The 9,933-nt window shown below is 48.4% G+C and overlaps 1 long non-coding RNA gene across 1 annotated transcript in view; it reads left to right on the forward strand.

Moving 5' to 3' along the window:
- Positions 1–9,487, forward strand: part of LOC124020649 — a 41,375-nt gene extending 31,888 nt beyond the window's left edge. Inside the window, exons 3-4 of the long non-coding RNA XR_006836112.1 lie at positions 4,686–4,737; positions 9,437–9,487. This is a non-coding gene — a long non-coding RNA (uncharacterized LOC124020649). The remainder of the gene's footprint in view (positions 1–4,685; positions 4,738–9,436) is intronic.
- Positions 9,488–9,933: the final 446 nt, after the last annotated feature.

Genomic DNA, 9,933 nt, shown 5'->3' on the forward strand with positions numbered 1-9,933 from the left:
TCAAACAGGCAAAGCGTCAATACAGGACTCAGATCGACTGTATTAAACCGGCTCTGACGAACCATCAAACAGGCAAAGCGTCAATACAGGACTAAGATCGACTCGTACTACACCGGCTCTGACGAACCATCAAACAGGCAAAGCGTCAATACAGGACTAAGATCGACTCGTACTACACCGGCTCTGACGAACCATCAAACAGGCAAAGCGTCAATACAGGACTATGATCGACTCGTACTACACCGGCTCTGACACTCATCGGATGTGGCAAACCATCAGACGACTGAGGGAAGCACAGCCGAGAGCTGCCCAGTGACACGAGCCTGGTCCTTCTGTAGCTCAGTTGGTAGAGCATGACGCTTGTAACGCCAGGGTAGTGGGTTCGATTCCCGGGACCACCCATACGTAGAATGTATGCACACATGACTGTAAGTCGCTTTGGATAAAAGCGTCTGCTAAATGGCATATTATTATTATTATTATAACAGACAAACTAAACTACTTCTATGCTTGCTTTGAGGCAAATAACACTGAAACGTGCATGAGAGCACCAGCTGTTCCGGAGCCGATGTAAGACCTTTAACCTGTCTAACGAAACCCTGTTACGCGAGCGGAACCCATCGCCAACAACCAATGAAAATTGCAGGGCGCCAAATACAACAAATTCAACAAAAATCTCATAAATCAAATTTCTCAAACATACAAGTTTTAGGCACCATTTTAAAGATAACATTCTCGTTAATCCAGCCACAGTGTCTGATTTCAAAAATGCTTTACAGCAAAAGCTCCACAATGACATCACAATACCCCATAATGACATCACAATACCCCATAATGACATCACAATACCCCATAATGACTGTAGACTGCTGGGAGTCATGACACACCTGAATGTATTATCTATGATATCTAGTGAGACGTGTAGACTGCTGGGAGTCATGACACACGTGAATGAACACACAATATTAATGTCGTTTTGTGGGCTTGAGCTCTTAACATTATTTTGTCATTTTAATAGACAGGAAGTTGTGTGGTCTGAATTTGTTATAGCAGTGTTCTGCTGATAGACAGATGGCAATGACTGGCAAACTCTGTTCAACGGGCTCTGTCTGTCCTGTCTGTGTGTGTGTGTGTGTGTGTGTGTGTGTGTGTGTGTGTGTGTGTGTGTGTGTGTGTGTGTGTGTGTGTGTGTGTGTGTGTGTGTGTGTGTGTGTGTGTGTGTGTGTGTGTGTGTGTGTGTGTGTGTGTGTGTGTGTGTGTGTGTAGCCAGCCTCTCTGTTCTACTGTTTTTTCCTATACGTGGTTCCACTCTCACCTCGCGGTGAACCAGGCTTCCTTCCGCTAGCCTCTGGTAAACCAGGCTTCCTTCCGCTAGCCTCGTGGTGAACCAGGCTTCCTTCCGCTAGCCTCGTGTTAAACCAGGCTTCCTTCCGCTAGCCTCGTGGTGAACCAGGCTTCCTTCCGCTAGCCTCGTGGTGAACCAAGCTTCCTTCCGCTAGCCTCGTGGTAAACCAGGCTTCCTTCTGCTAGCCTCGTGGTGAACCAGGCTTCCTTCCGCTAGCCTCGTGGTGAACCAAGCTTCCTTCCGCTAGCCTCGTGGTAAACCAGGCTTCCTTCCGCTAGCCTCGTGGTGAACCAGGCTTCCTTCTGCTAGCCTCCCAAGCTTCCTTCCGCTAGCCCAGGCTTCGTGGTGGTAACCAGGCTTCCTTCCGCTAGCCTTCCAGGCTTCCTTCCGCTAGCCTCGTGGTGAACCAGGCTTCCTTCCGCTAGCCTCGTCACGGTGAACCAGGCTTCCTTCCGCTAGCCTCGTGGTGAACCAGGCTTCCTTCTAGCCTCGTGGTGAACCAGGCTTCCTTCCGCTAGCCTTGTGGTGAACCAGGCTTCCTTCCGTAGCCTAAAACCAGGCTTCCTTCCGCTAGCCCTGGTAAACCAGGCTTCCTTCCCAGCTAGCCTTCTGGTAAACCAGGCTTCCTTCCCTGAAACGGGAAGCCTGGGGAGGCTCCGTGGCTAAAGAGCTGTCGGAAACCTGGAGGGAATCAGTGACATCTCACCACACGTCAAACCAATCAAAATGCCTCTAAAATGCCTCTAATTGGGGGTGGAGCTGAGGCCACATCAATGTTTTAAATGTTGATGTTTCTGTAGTGATATTTGGCTGTAAAGCTTGAGGGACAAGAAGTAGCTCGCCACATCGAGGTTCGTTTTAAGAAAATCCTTGTTTCTCTCACGATTATAAACTCCTATTTTTCTTTATGAAAACCTGCATATTATTGACCTACAAGGTTAGCTGTATAAGCCCAGACGCTAGCTTAGCTGTGTTAGCCCAGACGCTGGCTTAGCTGTGTTAGCCCAGACGCTGGCTTAGCTGTGTTAGCCCAGACGCTAGCTTAGCTGTGTTAGCCAAGACGCTTGCTTAGCTGTGTTAGCCCAGACGCTAGCTTAGCTGTGTTAGCCCAGACGCTAGCTTAGCTGTGTTAGTCCAGACGCTAGCTTAGCTGTGTTAACCCGGACGCTACTTTAGCTGTGTTAGCCCAGACGCTAGTTTAGCTGTGCTAGCCCTAGTTTAGCTGTGTTAGCCCAGACGCTAGCTTAGCTGTGGTATCATCCCAGACAGGCCAGTCGTGTGAGAAACTCATTATAATCCGGTATCATCCCAGACAGGCCAGTCGTGTGAGAACCTCGGCATTATAATCTGGTATTATAATCTGGTATTATAATCTGGTATCATCCCAGACAGGCCAGTCGTGTGAGAAACTCGTCATTATAATCTGGTATCATCCCAGACAGGCCAGTCGTGTGAGAACCTCGGCATTATAATCTGGTATCATCCCAGACAGGCCAGTCATGTGAAAAACTCATCATTATAATCTGGTATCATCCCAGACAGGCCAGTCGTGTGAGAAACTCGCCATTATAATCTGGTATCATCCCAGACAGGCAAGTCGTGTGAGAAACTCATCATTATAGTCTGGTATTATAATCTGGTATCATCCCAGACAGGCCAGTCGTGTGAGAAACTCATCATTATAATCTGGTATCATCCCAGACAGGCCAGTCGTGTGAGAAACTCATCATTATAGTCTGGTATTATAATCTGGTATCATCCCAGACAGGCCAGTCGTGTGAGAAACTCATCATTATAATCTGGTATCATCCCAGACAGGCCAGTCGTGTGAGAACCTCGGCATTATAATCTGGTATCATCCCAGACAGGCAAGTCGTGTGAGAAACTCATCATTATAATCTGGTATTATAATCTGGTATCATCCCAGACAGGCCAGTCGTGTGAGAAACTCGTCATTATAATCTGGTATCATCCCAGACAGGCCAGTCGTGTGAGAACCTCGGCATTATAATCTGGTATCATCCCAGACAGGCCAGTCGTGTGAGAACCTCGGCATTATAATCTGGTATCATCCCAGACAGGCCATGTTTTGCTCCTTAAATATCCACTTCCTCATGTTGTAGAAGAGCATTTGCATAGTTGCATAGTGCAACCCCAGACCACGTGTAACTACGGCAACCCATGACCTCCACATCGTCTTCTTCTTCTGCGGGATCCTCTGAGAGGGGGAGAGACAGACACCCCGGAGACAGTTGATGAAGCCCTTTTTTGGGGGGGGAGTCTTGAAATGGAACACACGCACACACACACTCATACACACACACACATACACACACACACACACACACACACACACACACACACACACACACACACACACACACACACACACACACACACACACACACACACACACACACACACACACACACACACACACACACACACACACAGAGACAGTAAGTGAATGAAATAGTCAGTGAGGAAGTGGTCTGTCTTCCAGACAGTAGAGAGACTGTCCTGCATCCTGCCTCAGGAGAGAGAGGAGACGGTGTGTGTGTGTGTGTGTGTGTGTGTGTGTGTGTGTGTGTGTGTGTGTGTGTGTGTGTGTGTGTGTGTGTGTGTGTGTGTGTGTGTGTGTGTGTGTGTGTGTGTGTGTGTGTGTGTGTGTGAGAGAGACAAGGCAGTTCATCACCTGGTAGTTATATAAATTCCCCGAGGGAACTGTACCGGGTTGTTTCCTAGGTAACCACCGGCTGTATTCGTCCAATGTCCTACTTCTCTAAGTTACAATCACACTTTATTTACAAGCGTTTATAATATATAATAGTCCTATTTCTCTGCGTTACAACCTGCTGGCACTGAGCTGCTGTTCTAATACAACCACACTTTATTTCATAATTAACAAGCGTTTATAATATATAATAGTCCTACTTCTCTACGTTACAACCTGCATGATAGAAAGGAAAGAGAAGATTTTTAAAGTAACTAAAGTAACTGAAGTAACTGAAGTAACTACAGTAACTAAAGTAACTAAAGTAACTACAGTAACTACAGTAACTACAGTAACTACAATAACTACAATAACTACAGTAACTACAGTAACTACAGTAACTACAGTAACTAAAGTAACTAAAGTAACTACAGTAACTACAGTAACTAAAGTAACTAAAGTAACTACAGTAACTACAGTAACTACAGTAACTACAGTAACTACAGTAACTACAGTAACTAAAGTAACTACAGTAACTACAGTAACTAAAGTAACTAAAGTAACTACAGTAACTACAGTAACTAAAGTAACTACAGTAACTAAAGTCTGTCGTTCTGTCTGTTTCAGAGCTCCTTGGTTCTGCTAAGAGGGTCAACGTCAACTTTCAGGATACAGACGGGTGAGTGGACAGAGACACACACACACACACACACATGCTCGCACACACACACACACACATAGACACACACGCACGCACACACACACACACACGCACGCGCACGCACGCACGCATGCACGCACGCACAGACACAAACACACACACACACACAGAGACACACACACACACATGCACGCACGCACACACACACACACACACACACACACATAGACACACGCACGCACGCACACACACACACACACGCACACACACACACACGCACGCACGCACAGACACAAACACACACACAGAGACACAGACACACACACACAAATACGCACGCACACACACTCACAGATACACGCACACACACACGCACACACACCCACACAGACACAAACACACACACACAGACACAGACACACACACACACACACGCACACGCATGCACGCACGCACACCCACACAGACACAAACACACAGAGACACACACGCACACACGCACACACACCCACACAGACACACACACACAAATACGCACGCACACACACCCACACAGACACAAACACACACACACGCACACGCACACACTGACACACAGACACACAAGCGTGATGATGCAGTTTTGCTGTGTGTGCGTGTGTTTAATTCTATGATTCCATCTACGTTTTTGTGTCCCTAGAGAGAGAGAGAGAGAGAGAGAGAGAGAGAGAGAGAGAGAGAGAGAGAGAGAGAGAGAGAGAGAGAGAGAGAGAGAGAGAGAGACAGAGAGAGAGAGAGAGAGAGAGAGAGAGAGAGAGACAGAGAGAGAGAGAGAGAGAGACAGAGAGAGAGAGAGAGAGAGAGAGAGAGAGAGAGAGAGAGAGAGAGAGAGAGAGAGAGAGAGAGAGAGAGAGAGAGAGAGAGAGAGAGAGAGAGAGAGAGAGAGAGAGAGAGAGAGAGAGAGAGAGAGAGACACTGAGAGAGATCCCTCACAGAGACACACTGACTCAGAGAGACAGAGAGAGAGATCCTCACACTGATCCTCACAGAGAGAGAGAGAGATCCCTCACACACTGCCTCTATCCCTCACACTGACACCTCACACACTGCCTCTGTCCCTCACACTGACTCTATCCCTCACACTGACTCTATCCCTCACACAAGAGAGCCTCTGTCCTCACACTGACCTATCCTCACACACTGACTCTATCCCTCACACTGACACTCACACACTGCCTCTATCCCTCACACTGACCTCACACTGACTCTATCCCTCACACTGACTCTATCACACTGACTCTATCCCTCACACTGACTCTATCCCTACACTGCCTCTATCCCTCACACACTGACTCTATCCCTCACACTGACTCTATCCCACACTGACTCTATCCCTCACACACTGCCTCTATCCCTCACACTGACTCTATCCCTCACACTGACTCTATCCCTCACACTGACACCCTCACACACTGACCTGTATCCCTCACACACTGCCTCTATCCCTCACACTGCCACTCACACACTGCCTCTATCCCTCACACTGACACTCATACACTGCCTCTATCCCTCACACTGACTCTCCCTCACACTGACTCTATCCCTCACACTGCCACTCACACACTGCCTCTATCCCTCACACTGAATCTATCCCTCATACACTGCCTCTATCCCTCACACTCTATCCCTCACACACTGCCTCTATCCCACTGCCCTCACACACTGCCTCTATCCATCAAACACCTCTACTCACTGTATACTGTATCCCTCACACACTGAAGTACTTGTCCCTCACACACTGCCTCTATCCCTCACACTGTCCTCTCACTCCATCCTCACTCACTCTGCTCTCCATCCCTCACTCCATCATCCCTCTCCCACACTGCCACTCACACACTGCCTCTATCCCTCACACTGACACTCCCACAATGCCTGTATCCCTCACACACTGCCATCATCCCTCACACTGACACTCATCCACTGCCTCTATCCCTCACACTGACACTCACACTGCCTGTATCCCTCACAATGCCTCTATCAATCCCTCTATCCCTCACACTGCCACTCACACACTGCCTCTATCCCTCACCTGACACTCCACACTCCCTGCTCCCTCACATTCAATGCCTCTCCATCCCTCACACTGCCACTCAAACACACTCCCTCTATCTGTCACACTGACATCCCACACGGTCTATGCCATCACCTCTCAAAATAAGGCATCCAACACCCTCTCTCCATCCTGTAACCCCATCATCCATTGTTTACAAATCCCTCTCTCTCCATCCCTCTCCATCCCTCTCTCTCATCCCTCTCTCCATCATCCCTCTCTCCCATCATCCCTCTCTCTCCATCATCCCTCTCTCTCATCCCTCTCTCCATCATCCCTCTCTCTCATCCCTCTCTCCATCATCCCTCCTCTCTCCATCATCCCTCTCTCCATCATCCCTCTCTCCATCCCTCCCTCCCTCTCTCACCATCATCCCTCTCTCTCTCCATCATCCCTCTCTCTCTCCATCATCCCTCTCTCCATCATCCCTCTCTCCATCCCTCTCTCTCCATCATCCCTCTCTCTCCATCATCCCTCTCTCTCCATCCCTATCTCTCATCCCTCTCTCTCATCCCTCTCTCATCCCTCTCTCCATCCCTCTCTCTCCATCATCCCTCTCCATCCCTCTCTCTCCATCATCCCTCTCCATCATCCCTCTCTCTCCCATCATCCCTCTCTCCATCATCCCTCTCTCCATCATCCCTCTCTCTCCATCATCCCTCTCTCTCCATCATCCCTCTCTCTCCATCATCCCTCTCTCTCCATCATCCCTCTTCCATCATCCCTCTCTCCATCATCCCTCTCTCCATCATCCCTCTCTCTCCATCATCCCTCTCTCTCATCATCCCTCTCTCCATCCCTCTCTCCATCATCCCTCTCTCTCCATCCCTCTCTCTCCATCCCTCTCTCCATCATCCCTCTCTCTCCATCATCCCTCTCCCTCCATCCTCTCTCTATCTCATCCTTCCCTCATCCCTCTCTCCATCCCTCTCTCTCCATCCCTCTCTCCATCATCCCTCTCTCTCCATCATCCCTCTCTCCCTCCATCCCTCTCTCTATCTCATCCTTCCCTACATCCCTCTCTCCATCCCTCTCTCTCCATCCCTCTCTCCATCATCCCTCTCTCTCCATCATCCCGCCTCCTCCATCCCTCTCTCCATCTCATCCTTCCCTACATCCCTCTCTCCATCCCTCTCTCCATCATCCCTCTCTCCATCCCTCTCTCTCCATCCCTCTCTCTATCATCCCTCTCTCCATCATCCCTCTCTCCATCATCCCTCTCTCCATCATCCCTCTCTCTCCATCATCCCACTCCCTCCATTCCTCTCTCCATCCCTCTCTCTCCATCATCCCTTTCTCCATCCCTCTCTCTCCATCATCCCTCTCTCTCTCCATCCCTCTCTCCATCCCTCTGCCCTCTCCTTCTCCATCCATCCCTCTCTCCTCTCTTCCATCCCAGGTAGCCTAGTGTTTAGAGCGTTGAGCCAGTAACCGAAAGCTTGCTAGATCGAATCCCTGAGCTGACAATGTAAAAATATGTCGCTCTGCCCCTGAACAGGGCAGTTAACCCACTGTTCCTAGGCTGTCATTGTAAATAAGAATTTGGTCTTAACTGACTTGCCTAGTTAAATAAAAAAATATCCCTCTCTCTCTCTTATCCTTCTCCATCCAGCTGACAGTAGTAGATACGAGTTAGTCTACACACCAGGAAACAGATGTGTTCGGCTAGCTAGATAACCCACAATAGAAGCCCAGTGTATGTCTGTGTATCTGTGTGTGTCTGTGTAAGGTTGAGTGATTGTAGTTGTAATCCAGTCCATTATGACATCAGCTGGTCTTTTAATCCATGATGACTCTTCCTGTCCATTATGGAGTTACCATACCTCCCACTGTGCCCTAAATCAGGGCTTCTCACACACGCAATAAAAACAACAATATCCCTGATGCCAAGAGAGAGGTGGGCCTTAAAATGTTCCTTCACAGGGCCCAAAAATTGTTTTTATCCAGTCATGAAGTCATAGGAGAATTGGTTCTTGGTTCTCCTTGATTGGTCATGAAGTCATAGTAGATCTCCTTGGTTTGATTGGTCATGAAGTCATAGTAGATCTCCTTGGTTTGATTGGTCATGAAGTCATAGTAGATCTCCTTGGTTTGATTGGTCATGAAGTCATAGTAGAACTCCTTGGTTTGATTGGTCATGAAGTCATAGTAGATCTCCTTGGTTTGATTGGTCATGAAGTCATAGCAGAACTCCTTGGTTTGATTGGTCATAGTAGATCTCCTTGGTTTGATTGGTCATGAAGTCATAGTAGATCTCCTTGGTTCGATTGGTCATGAAGTCATAGTAGATCTCCTTGGTTCGATTGGTCATGAAGTCATAGTAGATCTCCTTGGTTTGATTGGTCTTCATATCTCTCGAGTTTGATTGGTCATGAGGATGTCCCTGATTGAATGGTCATGAAATAGTGTTTCCCCGGACCCAAAAGTCATAGTAGATCTTGGTTCTAAATAAGTCAAATATCTCCTTGTGTCCTATTCTTTATCTCTCGTGTTCTGATAATGAGGATGTCCCTGATGAATCACAAAATGTTTCCCGGACCCAAAACGTTTTAGAACATTTGCCCTAAATAACTTAAATGTGTGTGTGTGTGTGTGTGTGTGTGTGTGTGTGTGTGTGTGTGTGTGTAGGTTTGCTCCGCTGCACCATGCTGCTCTCAGTGGGAACCTGGAGCTCATCTCTGCTGCTGGAATCGCAGGCCACCGTGGACATCAGGGACCAGAAGGGTGAGACACATACACACACACACACACACACACACACACACACACACACACACACACACACACACACACACACACACACACACACACACACACACACACACACACACACACACACACACACACACACACACACACACACACACACACACACACACGCTGCCGGCCGTAGTCTGATTCTGTCTTTTCCTCTGTGGTTGCCGTAGGGATGCGCCCACTGCACTACGCGGCTTGGCAGGGGAAGGCAGAGCCTATGAAGATGCTGCTGAAGTCTGGTTCGTCGGTCAATGGCCAATCAGACGAGGGACAGATCCTCTGCACCTGTCGGCACAGCACGGACACTACGACGTGGTGAGTCACATTAGCTGTTGTTTAGCTCACGGCTAACGGAAGAGTTTCTGTTA

The sequence above is a fragment of the Oncorhynchus gorbuscha genome, unplaced genomic scaffold (genome assembly GCF_021184085.1).
Source record: "Oncorhynchus gorbuscha isolate QuinsamMale2020 ecotype Even-year unplaced genomic scaffold, OgorEven_v1.0 Un_scaffold_872, whole genome shotgun sequence".
Classification (NCBI taxonomy): domain Eukaryota; kingdom Metazoa; phylum Chordata; class Actinopteri; order Salmoniformes; family Salmonidae; genus Oncorhynchus; species Oncorhynchus gorbuscha.